The sequence below is a fragment of the Euprymna scolopes genome, chromosome 28 (assembly GCF_053919585.1).
Source record: "Euprymna scolopes isolate OS-2025 chromosome 28, ASM5391958v1, whole genome shotgun sequence".
NCBI classification, from domain to species: Eukaryota; Metazoa; Mollusca; class Cephalopoda; order Sepiida; family Sepiolidae; genus Euprymna; species Euprymna scolopes.
This window is the reverse complement of record NC_136509.1, coordinates 11,152,139-11,164,545: the sequence shown is the minus strand read 5'-3', so window position 1 is coordinate 11,164,545 and position 12,407 is coordinate 11,152,139.

The following is a 12,407-nucleotide window of genomic DNA, read 5'->3' as shown; positions in this document are numbered from 1 at the left end:
TATAGGAACTGACGAGTCAAATTAATTCATGTTCTGTTATCAACCAACCAGAAACCAGAATTGATCTATAAAAATGGAATCTTTCAGCATTCGAGCATATTTTTTTCGTGTCAACACGAGAAGGATCTTTTGCTTTTTTGGTTGCAAAATTATAAGTGCCTATTTATTTACTTGTGCTTTTACTTGTGTTATTTCTCGCTAAAATTGTTATCAAAATACATTTGCGTTTTTATCATTGTTGGGCTGGTTCATCTACTACTAGTCTCTCGCTCCTAGACAAGGTCCAAAAGAGAGTCTCTAACCTTGTAGGTTCTGAACTGTCATCTAAGCTTCAGCCTCTGTCCCACCGACGAAATGTTGCACTCCTCCGCCTGTTCTACAAGTATTTTAATGGTGAATGCTCTGACGAACTGCAAGCACTTGCGCCCCCACGATGTAAACACCATCGACAAACCCGACAAGCAGCTAAATCCCACCCCTACACAGTAGAGATCCCTAGATGTAAGAGAGCTTCCTACTCCAGTAATTTCTTCCCCAGAACTGCTAGACTTTGGAATTCCCTTCCGGGTCCCTGCTTTCTCAACATTACTGACATGCAAAAGTTCAAGTGTAACGTAAACCGACATCTTGCTGCCCAACTCCCTACATAGTATCCCAGTAGCTTATGTCCGTGATAGTAGCCCCCTACACCAGTGTGGCAATGTGCCTTGTTTGGGGGTGAAAATGCAATAATAAAAAGAAAAACATGCTCAAGTGAAAAACAAAAAACAAAAAACAAAACAAAACAAAAAACAATATAATTTAAGCCTATAATACATTCCTTTGAAAAGAACACTTTTAAAACAAAAACAAAAGAGCAGGTGCTTGGGCATCCCAGCTCCCTGTCCTTCTGGTTTTTACTGGTAGTTTAACAAGATTAAATAGTTATCAGTTTATCATTAGCACTAGCAACGGATAATTAAGTTAAAAAATTAATAGAATCGTTATTGGAATTGGAAATTAGGAACAAATTTTTCCGATTCCGATGCCGGTTCCGATACCCCCTCAAGTGCAAATTTTTCCGATTCACGATTCTGATTATCATTTCAACGTATCTATTAATCTTGTGGAAACCTGTGCATGCCTCGAATTAATACTTGTATCATCAAAAGTATATATATCTTCTCTATATATAAAGCAACGCGGTGACACTCTGTCAGACGTTAATAAGACAATGTATATGACTAATTAAGACAACCAATCGAAACAACCAATCAAAATGCTTGCTTTTATCTTTTTTTTTCTTGCAATTTTAATCGATTAAAATCGGTTTGAAGAATTTCTTAATGAAACATATTTGGTATAAAGGAACTATTTGGAATCTACACAAATCTGTCTTTGATTTTTGAGAGGATTGAGACTCATAGCGACCTTCCTCTCAACTATGAAGAGTGCTTACAATTCATTGAAACAGACGATAATGGAGAAAAAGGGGCGTACGAGACGAGCCCTTTAAAATGGAGTCAAAATATTGGCTCAGCTGGTCGGCACATCTCCCACTCTCTCCGAGCCGAAATTGATCAAACATGTTTTTCGCGAAAATCGTTGTGATGTATCTTTTCTGGAAAAAAAAATCTTTTCAACACTTTATCTCGAGTTTTTCTTCACTCTTTGATTTATGCCTGCCTGTCATTTTCGTCTTCCTAACAGATGAGCCAAGTGAAGGGGGCTGAAAGTAATTCGCCCCACGCCCCAAATAAGATGAGGTGGCCTTCACCCGGCAACCCCTACGCCGAATAGAGATAGCAGGACGTATTAGAAAGGTCGTATAAAAGAGCAATGCACCTAAGAAAGGAGGTGTTTGTATTTTACAGCTGGGTCTAGTTAGAGAAGCCACCGAATTGATCAGGATAAGATTTATTGTCTAGAGATTTGCATTTACGGCCAAACGTTGTCTGGAATTACTTTAATTCTCGGACTTCGACACATTTAAAGTCATCTTCCCGAATATTGAAAACAGTTCGAACAAATTCGGAAGGGACAGATGTGAGTAGATATGCTATTTTAGAAAACATATTCTTACTTGATACGTAAAGGACTACTGTGAATTAAGGGGTCAGATTTATAGTAATCATCCGAAACGGTGATTTTTGCCACAAGATATTTGTTGACATCACATTTAAAAGTCTGAGGATAAAAAACCAGACAGTATAAATTAAAAATGTAGAGAAAAGAAACCTATTAATTCAACGTTTCGCTAATTATTTCATGGTCTTTTTTCAAGAGCGAAGAATATATATATATATATATATATATATATATATATATATATATATATATATAGAGAGAGAGAGAGAGAGAGAGAGAGATGCTGTTTGTTTTTGTTTTTGCGATATGTTTTGAATGAATTCAATTATTTACGAAAGTGCATTTTTACCTAAATGCGAGTTGGGAATAATTTTCCCTTTAACCAATTTGGCACCCCCACATGGAGAGCGGCATATATATTATTGTTAAAATATAAATATCCACTGACACATGTTTCGTCGTCTACGACTAATCAGAGTGGCTGAAACTAGCGAGATGTTGTTCGGCCATATTCTTAAGCGCTTTCAATCGATACATTCGATCGTCGTCAGGAGCAATTGTTGCAATATTTTTTTTATTGAGGCTTGGTGTATTTATAGTTATTTCTATTAATTTTTTTATATTTTTATAAAGGTGGGTGCAGGATAGGTAGGTGCGAATTATTTATTTTTAGTTTTGATTTTCTGATTTTATAGTTTATTTGTTTATTGATATATATATATATATATATATATAGTTATATATATATATATGTATATATGTATACATATACACACATATATATACACATATATATATGATGATTGCAACGTCTTGTCAGACGAGTGCCACTCCCACAGACATTTAAAATCCATGAGCCCAAATGTCTGAGGGAGTATCTATACAAATATGATGTTACAGAGTCTTAGCTTTGTACGACAGCTAAGTCTCTCTCTCGGTTCAAAATGTTGTGATCCTGCAACCTCTCTACCCCAATACACATATACACATACACAAATATACACGGTGCTAGTTGGCCGTTGACCCAGAAAAAGAGTTCATTCGCCCTTTGGAAGGTCTTGTTTTTAATCCTTCAGGGAGACTAGCCGCCCTCCTCACCAAACAAGTCTGGTGGGGGAACCAGTTTAGTCGCCGGTGACCCGACCATGAGGCAGGTAGTACTGGGTTACATGGTACCAGTAGCATATGACATGACCTGAAATACATACATACATACATACATACATACATATATATATATATATATATATATATATATATATATATATATATATATTGTTTTTTTTTTCAGAATAAAATTATCTAACAATCAACTGGTATGGAAACCTGTGATTATATGTTTTACAAAATATTATTAGCAGTAATATTCTATATCCCATCTAAATAAAAATTGCTCGACATACAAGATAAAGCAAATAAATATTATGCTATCAAAAACAGTCACTTCGGATTTTACCATGCAATTTGGATGTGAATTTTTATATCCTTTTCATTAACTTCCCTTACTCTATGATATTTAAATACCTAAAAAAACTTTTAATTGTGTTTTTCCATGTCTCACTGACTTTAGCAAATAAGGTCTAAACCATTATAACTATTTGCTAATATTTTCTCCTCTGAAGAGATGGTAGACATCGAAATCCTATAGTTTTAGGAGTTAGAATATTTCAAATGTATTCTTTTACATAGAATAATAAAAATCTTTTGATTTGAAATTTAAACATTTCATGTGATAAATTTTTAAATTTATTGAATGACTAAAATTATGTTTGTGTGTGTGTGTGTATACACACATATATATATATATGTACACACATACACACACATTGGCTACAGTCGATGCCACCTGCCCTCATGTCTAGCTTGCAGACATCTTCATTTAAAGTGAAGGGTTTATTTTCGAATTCATTCTTGTTTTCTCCCTTCTCTTCATTGTTCTTAACCGTTTTGTCTGGAGGGTAGAAAAAGGCCCGTTTTTTACTCGCTAACTTTTGTGTGACGAGATGAATACGCATTTATTTATTTATTTTTTATTACATTTTCACCCCAAACAAAGTACGGTGCCACGTTGATGTAGGGGGCTACTATCTGGGATAAAATTGCAGGGATCCTATGTAGGGAGTTGAGCAGCGAGATGTCTGTTTACAGTACACTTTAACTTCTGCATGTCAGTACAGTCGGGGAAGCAGAAACCCGGAAGGGAATTCCAAAGTCTAGCAGTTCTGGGGAAGAAATTATTAAAGTAGAAGGATTTAAAGCAACTGTGAATCTCTAATGTGTAGGGGTGGGATTTTGCTGCTTATCGGGGTTGTCTAGGTATTTACGTCGAGGAGGTACAAGGGCTTGTAGTTCGTCGGAGCATATACCATTAAAATACTTGTAAAACAGGCAGAGGGATGTAGCATTTCGTCGATGGGACAGAGGCTGAAGCCTAGCTGACAGTTCGGGACCTATCAGGTTGGCGACTTTCTTTTGAACCCTGTCCAGGAGCAAGAGACTAGTAGCAGATGCACCAGCCCAAATGTGACAACAATACTCCATGCATGGAAGAATGGTGGTTTTGTAGAGGTACAGGATACTTTCAGACCCCGGAGCGACGAGAAGCGGAAAGAAGCGGTTCAAATAATTCCATTTTTTGTGTTCATAACCTGTAAAAATATCTGTTAAAGGGTACGAATTAACAAAAAATTGGAACTTGGCAGGTGTAAGTTGACTTAAATGCTCTTATATTAAATTTATACATTTATATGTTAAAGTTATTTATTTTTAACTATTTCTTATCCGCCTGACGATAGCTCAAACCGTAATGACTAAAGGTGGAACGCTAAATATTTTGGTCTCGATTATAACTGATAGCACTCAAATCATATGTATTTTTCTTTACTTTTGAAATTACTATTGTATATTGGGTACAATATAATATAATGAATAGAGAATTGGTTCGGTTCGATAATAATAAATAAAACATTTGCATAAAGATATCATATATTTTTACGATCGGGCAACTCCGGGCGCCTTGCGGGTATTGTGTCTATTATTTAGTTTGGTAGACATTTTCTGACTCGTTGGTTAGATTTCTTTACGTGTGAGAAGTGGATTGCATACAGATATTAGATATATGTTGTCTTTTTTAGGATTTTTGAACTTTTAAATTCAGATGAACATATCTCGGCTCAAACAAACATATCTCGGCTCAAACAAACATATCTCGGCTCAAACAAAAATTTATTGATTGAAAAAAGCACCATCAGAATCAAAAACTTTTGCCAACGCAAAACGAGTGTATTTATTCCAGTAACGTAAAAAACAATCTTGCGTTCGGGTGGCGATAAAGTCATTGAAGGCGTTTTTGATGTCGCTTAGGTTTTTGAAGTATTTTTCACGCAGAAAGTTGTCAAGATGCTTTAAAAGTAGTAGTCGGTAGGTGAAAGGTCTGGAGAGTATGGCGTATGAAGCAGAGTAGCCCAATTCGTTCAACTTCTGCAGGATCGGTTTAGTAACGCACGGTCGGGCATTGTTGTGGAGGAGAATTGGGCCTTTTCTGTTGACTAATTCTGTGTGTTGTCGAAGTTTCTGATGCATTTCATCCATCTGTTGACAATGCTTCTCCGACGGAATGGTTTCGCCTGAATTTAAAAAAATCTGCAATGAATGAAACCTGTCGCAGACCACCAAAAAGTCAGCATGACCTTCTTTTGGTGCAACTTTGGCTTCGGAAAATATCGTTGAGCTTATTCGATGTCTAACCACTGAGCTGAGCGTCGCCTGTTATCGCAAAGAAACCACTTTTCATCGCAAGTCATTACTCGATCGAGAAACGGGTCGTTGTTTTGCGTAAAGGAATAGAAGATGACTCTTCATAAAATTCATTTGTCGTCGTCTAATTTGTGAGGCATCTATTTATCTTTTTTTTTTTTTGCTTTTCCAATCTTTATCCAGTGGTTGGAAATCGTCCTATACTTTATGTCTAATTCAGAAACAAGTTCCCAAACAGTTGTGCGTGGAATGGTTTCGACTAAGGCTCTTAATCCAATGACCGACCACTACGGTCATCATGTTCAAGACTTTCGTCGCCGCCACGAAATTTCTTAAACCACCATTGTGCTATGCGTTCAGTAGTGATTCCTAGGCCAAACGCTTCGTTGACATCGCAAGCTGTTTCAGCAGCTTTTCGGCCTAGCTTGAATTGAAATAAGAAAATTGTGCGAATTTGCTTTTTTCCATATTGTATTCAACGTTCTAAAAAGAAGACATGATTGTTTAAAAACGATTGTAATTTAAACGATTACATAGAACGAAAAACACTATTTAAAATGATATACAAAGTAAAACTTATTTTAAAATTCATTATTTGAAATCAAAATTAAAAATTTCGCAATAACTTTCTTCTCAACCTAATAGAAACTAGAGGGAACGGATTATATTGTCGTCAGGATAACTAAGAGCCTTTTAGACGCTTCTGAATATATTATTCAGAAACAAATTGGATATTACCACTATCAATAATCCCCCCTCTTTATCTGTGCCTAAACATAAACGCAGATTCCATGAACAAAGTTTATTTCTTAGAATTGCATGCCCGTGGAACTCTCTTCTGTTTGCCTGTTTTTCAGCCGACTATAATGTGGTCATCTTCAAGTCCAACGTAAACAAATTCTTGATGAGCCATCACCTTAAGTAATCCAATTTACCAAATTTCCACTACTAACGATTACTACGATATTGCCCCATTGATTATCGTACACTCATTAAACCTTATCCTCTTGTGGCCTCCGGATCTTGATAAATGATGACTCCTTCGTACCCCCCCCCTAAAAAGACCCTCTTAATTAAGGAAGGAGGATCCATATTTAAATAAATAAAATATATAATTTATAGTAATTTGTATTCAATTTTTCACTATTATTTTTTAAACTTCCATTCGCCACCAAATAAGGCACATTGGACGTAAGAGGCTACTGTGAAGTTGGCGGTACACCAATAAGAGCATCCTAAGTAGGGAATTGTGCATCGAGGTGTTTGTTCACATTATATTTAGTTTATGCATGTTAGTATAGTCAGGGAAACATGGATCAGGGAGAGAATTCTAAAGGCTAGCATTTTAAGGAAATAAGAAATTAGATTAGAAGACTTTCCGACATCTGTGGACTTATACCGTGAATGGGGCAAGATTATTATTGTTATTTCCGGGCATGTTAGGGTATTTACGTTGAGACACACCAGGCATGTGCCCGAAAAACTCGTCCCCGGAAAACTCGTTCATTTTTGCTAGATAGGAAAATTGACCCATTATTGAATAAATAGCTATTGAAAACACATTTTATGATTGTTCTTGAAGGAGATATTGTTTTTAAAAGCGACTACGCGCCCCCATATATTTATTTAAAAAATACTTAAAAAAGAAAGAAAACACGTATTATCAAAGAAAGCAAATATTTTATTCAGAATTAATTTAGTAAACACTTCTTGTGTTATTACGAAACAAAAAAAGAAAACACGGTACTTATGTATTTTTGGTACCGCACTGAAATAATAACGTTATTATTTCGAAATCCATTCTTAACATGAGGAGGGGAGGGTATTTTGAAACTACTCTGCGCTTCCACCTAAAAATTCAATAATAATAAAAAAGATACCGTGAATTTAACCTGAAAAATTATTTCAAAACAACACAATACCAAAAATACATAAGCACCGAAAACACTTCTTGTATTATCAAATACTAAACTATATTTTGTATAGTTTTTTGTTTTAACTCATTTTCCCAAACATAACGTGTTCAAAAGAGAATCCGCCGCCATTTGCATTTTTCAAATATATCGATAAAAACTATATTTTTCAAGCCGAATAAACATTTTACATTAAATAAAAACACTAAAAAATATCCAGTTAGGTAGAAAAGTAACTTATATTGCTTTTGATAACATTTATTTGTTATATATTTGTTTTTTGACAGTTTTTTCGAGTCTCTGTGTATAGTAAAAACAGACCCTATTTAATTTATTATTTGACAATATAAGATTTTTTTGTTTAAAAGTCATTTAGGGAGGCACTTTTGCATTACGCAAACAGCGGTTAATGTAAGAGGGCAATAACTTCAATTGTTTCTTGGTCAAATAACGCGGAAAATAAGTAACAAACAAGATTTTTTTCCGAACAGAAAAATATTTGAAAACCAAAACATTTATTGTATAAAAATGTATCAATATATAATTGTAAAAACATTTATTGTATAAAAATGTATCAATATATAATTGTAAAAACATTTATTGTATAAAAATGTATCAATATATAATTGTAAAAACATTTATTGCATAAAAATGTATCAATATATAATTGTAAAAACATTTATTGCATAAAAATGTATCAATATATAATTGTAAAAACATTTATTGTATAAAAATGTATCAATATATAATTTTAAAAACATTTATTGTATAAAAATGTATGAATATATAATTGTAAAAACATTTATTGCATAAAAATGTATCAATATATAATTGTAAAAACATTTATTGCATAAAAATGTATCAATATATAATTGTAAAAACATTTATTGTATAAAAATGTATCAATATATAATTGTAAAAACATTTATTGTATAAAAATGTATCAATATATAATTGTAAAAACATTTATTGTATAAAAATGTATCAATATATAATTGTAAAACATTTATTGTATAAAAATGTATCAATATATAATTGTAAAAACATTTATTGTATAAAAATGTATCAATATATAATTGTAAAAACATTTATTGTATAAAAATGTATCAATATATAATTGTAAAAACATTTATTGTATAAAAATGTATCAATATATATTTGTAAAACATTTATTGTATAAAAATGTATCAATATATAATTGTAAAAACATTTATTGTATAAAAATGTATCAATATATAATTGTAAAAACATTTATTGTATAAAAATGTATCAATATATAATTGTAAAAACATTTATTGTATAAAAATGTATCAATATATAATTGTAAAAACATTTATTGTATAAAAATGTATCAATATATAATTGTAAAAACATTTATTGTATAAAAATGTATCAATATATAATTGTAAAAACATTTATTGTATAAAAATATATCAATATATAATTGTAAAAACATTTATTGTATTAAAATGTATCAATATATAATTGTAAAAATATTTATTGTATAAAAATGTATCAATATATAATTGTAAAAACATTTATTGTATAAAAATGTATCAATATATAATTGTAAAAACATTTATTGAAAAGTCTGCACTAGAAAATATAATTTTAATAAAACAATTTTGCAATGAAAGCAACATTGGATTTTTATAAAGTAAAATAGCTTTTGTTTTTCGAACAAATAAATAATTTAAATGCAACATTTTTTAAAAAAATTACAGCAACTCTAAAGGTCAACAACAAATTAATAATTTATATGGTTTATTTTTTTTGTCATTTTTTTAAAACAAAATTAACATTTATGAAATAAATTAAATCAACGAACATCTTATCTACAAAGGATTTACATAATTTCCAGAGAAAATTTCGTGATTATCTCCACTTATCCCGAGTCGAACTCTTTAAACAATGAAAACAAAAATAAACTCTTAATGATTGTGTAGATTTGTGATAATTTAAACCAACGCATCCCAGGTGAAAACATTATTACTTACTTACGTGCCGTGTCGAGATTAGTATAGACTCCAAAAATAATGAAACATGATTCAGTGGGAAAATAAAAAAAAATAATTAAAAAATAAAATTTATTGAATTATCGAGTTTATGTTATGTTTTCATGTGGAACAGTTGTGCCACCAGTTCAGTATGATAACCTTATTTATCTATTTTGATTTAAATTGACTTAAATTAAAGGTCCTCCATTTTTAAATGGGACACAAATATTTTGTCTGGCACATCTACTGGATCATTTTTCGTAATTCGTTGGTATTTACACTAATTTCGACGTAATACGTGCGTACGTAATAATATTTTCACCTGAAATGCGGTGATTTAAAAGATCCTAAAAGGCAGAATAGTCGAACTTGGGTTATTGAATGATATTGGGTGCGGTTCCATTTTCGAAGCCGTTTTAATATGGTTCTTAAATTGGGATAAAGAATAGTGCTAACGTTGCTGTGACACTTTCTAACAAATGGCTCTCACGGAACGAACGAACAGATGGAGACTCTGCGGTGTGTAAGGGTGGGGGTTGGAAAGATCATCTTTATTATCTTTTAGCATGTCAGGTTAGAATAACAGTTTGAATCAATGCCAGATTGAGCTTCAAAGAAAGAGGCCCGGGTAAAGTTGGAATGGATGAAATGTACTCGACAGCGGGAGTGACCTGGTTAGGTTGGAAGACGGGGATTTCGGGATAATTGGGAAATTAATTGCAAATGACAAGAAGTTGAAATGAAAAAATTATCTCTTTCATTCATCCCTCCCTATGAAACACGGACGAGTCCATCCTGAAGATGCGTACTCAGTTGACGATGCATCAGTAATTACGGATGAATCAGACGCTGCCATTTTTGACATTCTTTTCACTGATATCTTTCTAGTTAGAAGAATACTTTATTGTAGAATGAACCATGATAAAGTCGGAAATTTCGATTTCCATAGAAAATAATAACAGTAAAAATTGCAAAATAAAATTGATTGGTTGTAATTTTTGCAGTATTCTTAAGAAGAAAGATTCTTTAAAAAAATCTAATTTTTTTTTAAATCTCTGTAAAACTTGTGAATTAAAAAAAAAAAATCCCCCAAAAGTTAAAAACAAGAAAATTGGAATTACCTGTTATTTCTACATATTTGGACATAAACAATGAAAAACAACGCTATTTGTAGAGTCCTTGACAAATTTCTTCACAGTTTGATTGTACCTTCCTATCATTTTCGATATTTCGAGGGTAGTTTTACCTTTTGTAAGCTGTTCTGTAATCGTGCTCTTTTCAGAACTACTCAAACCATCTTTACGACCCATTTTATTGACGGAACTTCAAATATCGTGGATTCAGCAATTTCGATGACAAGTTGCTGACATTGCGCGGAACAGTACGAAAATTTGACAGTATGCGCAACTCAGTATTGCCAACGTTTCCGAAGCTTTTAATACGAAACTACCGGTAAGTTTCTGAAACTGGGGGAAAATGTTATCTCGTTAATAATTTTACACGTAATGTAGATGTACTGAAAATAGAGCCGCCTTCAGAATTGCTAGCAACCATTGTAAAAGAGTAATAAAGAACGCGAGAGAGTTGTATGCTAAGTCCGTTGTCCCAAGTAGCTGAGCAGAGGCTTGGTTCTTACCAATTTTGGCAAATAACAAACAGGGTCCTGACTGGAAGTGTGTATTTATCCCAACTATCATCAATGGACTTGAGGTAATCTCGTCAGCATCCGACAAAGCCAAACTCTTTGCCAGATACTTTGCAGCTAATTCTACGTTATGCGACCAGCCCCCTGTATTTTTTCTCCTGTGTCTGCAAACACGCTATGCGACATACAAATATCTGTGCGTGATGTTGCCAAGATAAACAAAACATCAATTCCAGTAAATCAACTGACCATGACGGCATTTCCATTATAATGCTGAAAAGCTTCAACCAGAACTACCTCCCATACTTACAAAGCTGTTTAAGCGTTGTCTTAAGGATAATTACTTCCTAACACCCTAGAAAACCTTATCGGTATGTCATGTATTTAAAAATTTAAGTGATTGGTCATCTCGTTTCTAATACATACCAATCAGTTTCCTGTGTTACTAGAATATGTGTTAAATAGGGAAGTAGTCAATCACCTCAGCAAAAATAACCTCCCGAGTAATATGCAATGTTATTTCCGTTCTGCTAGATATATAACAGATATGCTAACAGTTATATCTCATAGGATTAGCGAATCTCTCAACAGAGGCATCCTTTCTAGGGCAATTGCTCTTAGCATATCATAGGCATTTTATAGTGTATGGCATAAAGGTCTACGCCACAAAATCTCCAGATACGATGTAGCTGGAAATGTCTTTTCAATTATTAAATCATTTCTCTCTGATAGATTCATAAAAGTAGTGGTTGATGGGCAGAAATCAGAAGCTCGCAATATTAATGCTGGAGTCCCTCAGGGGTTCATCCTGGGCCCAACTCTCTTCCTGATCTACATCAATGATCTCCTAAATCACATCCTAAGATCATTTGTAGAATTTATGCTGACGACACTACCATCTATGACAACACTTCAAAGGCCGTAAACGACCAAGTTCTCTCTGATTTTCTCTCCTCTGATCTTTATCACGTGGCACAATGAGAAAAGAGGTGGCTGGTTAATTTTAATACATCTAAAACCAAGCTTCTA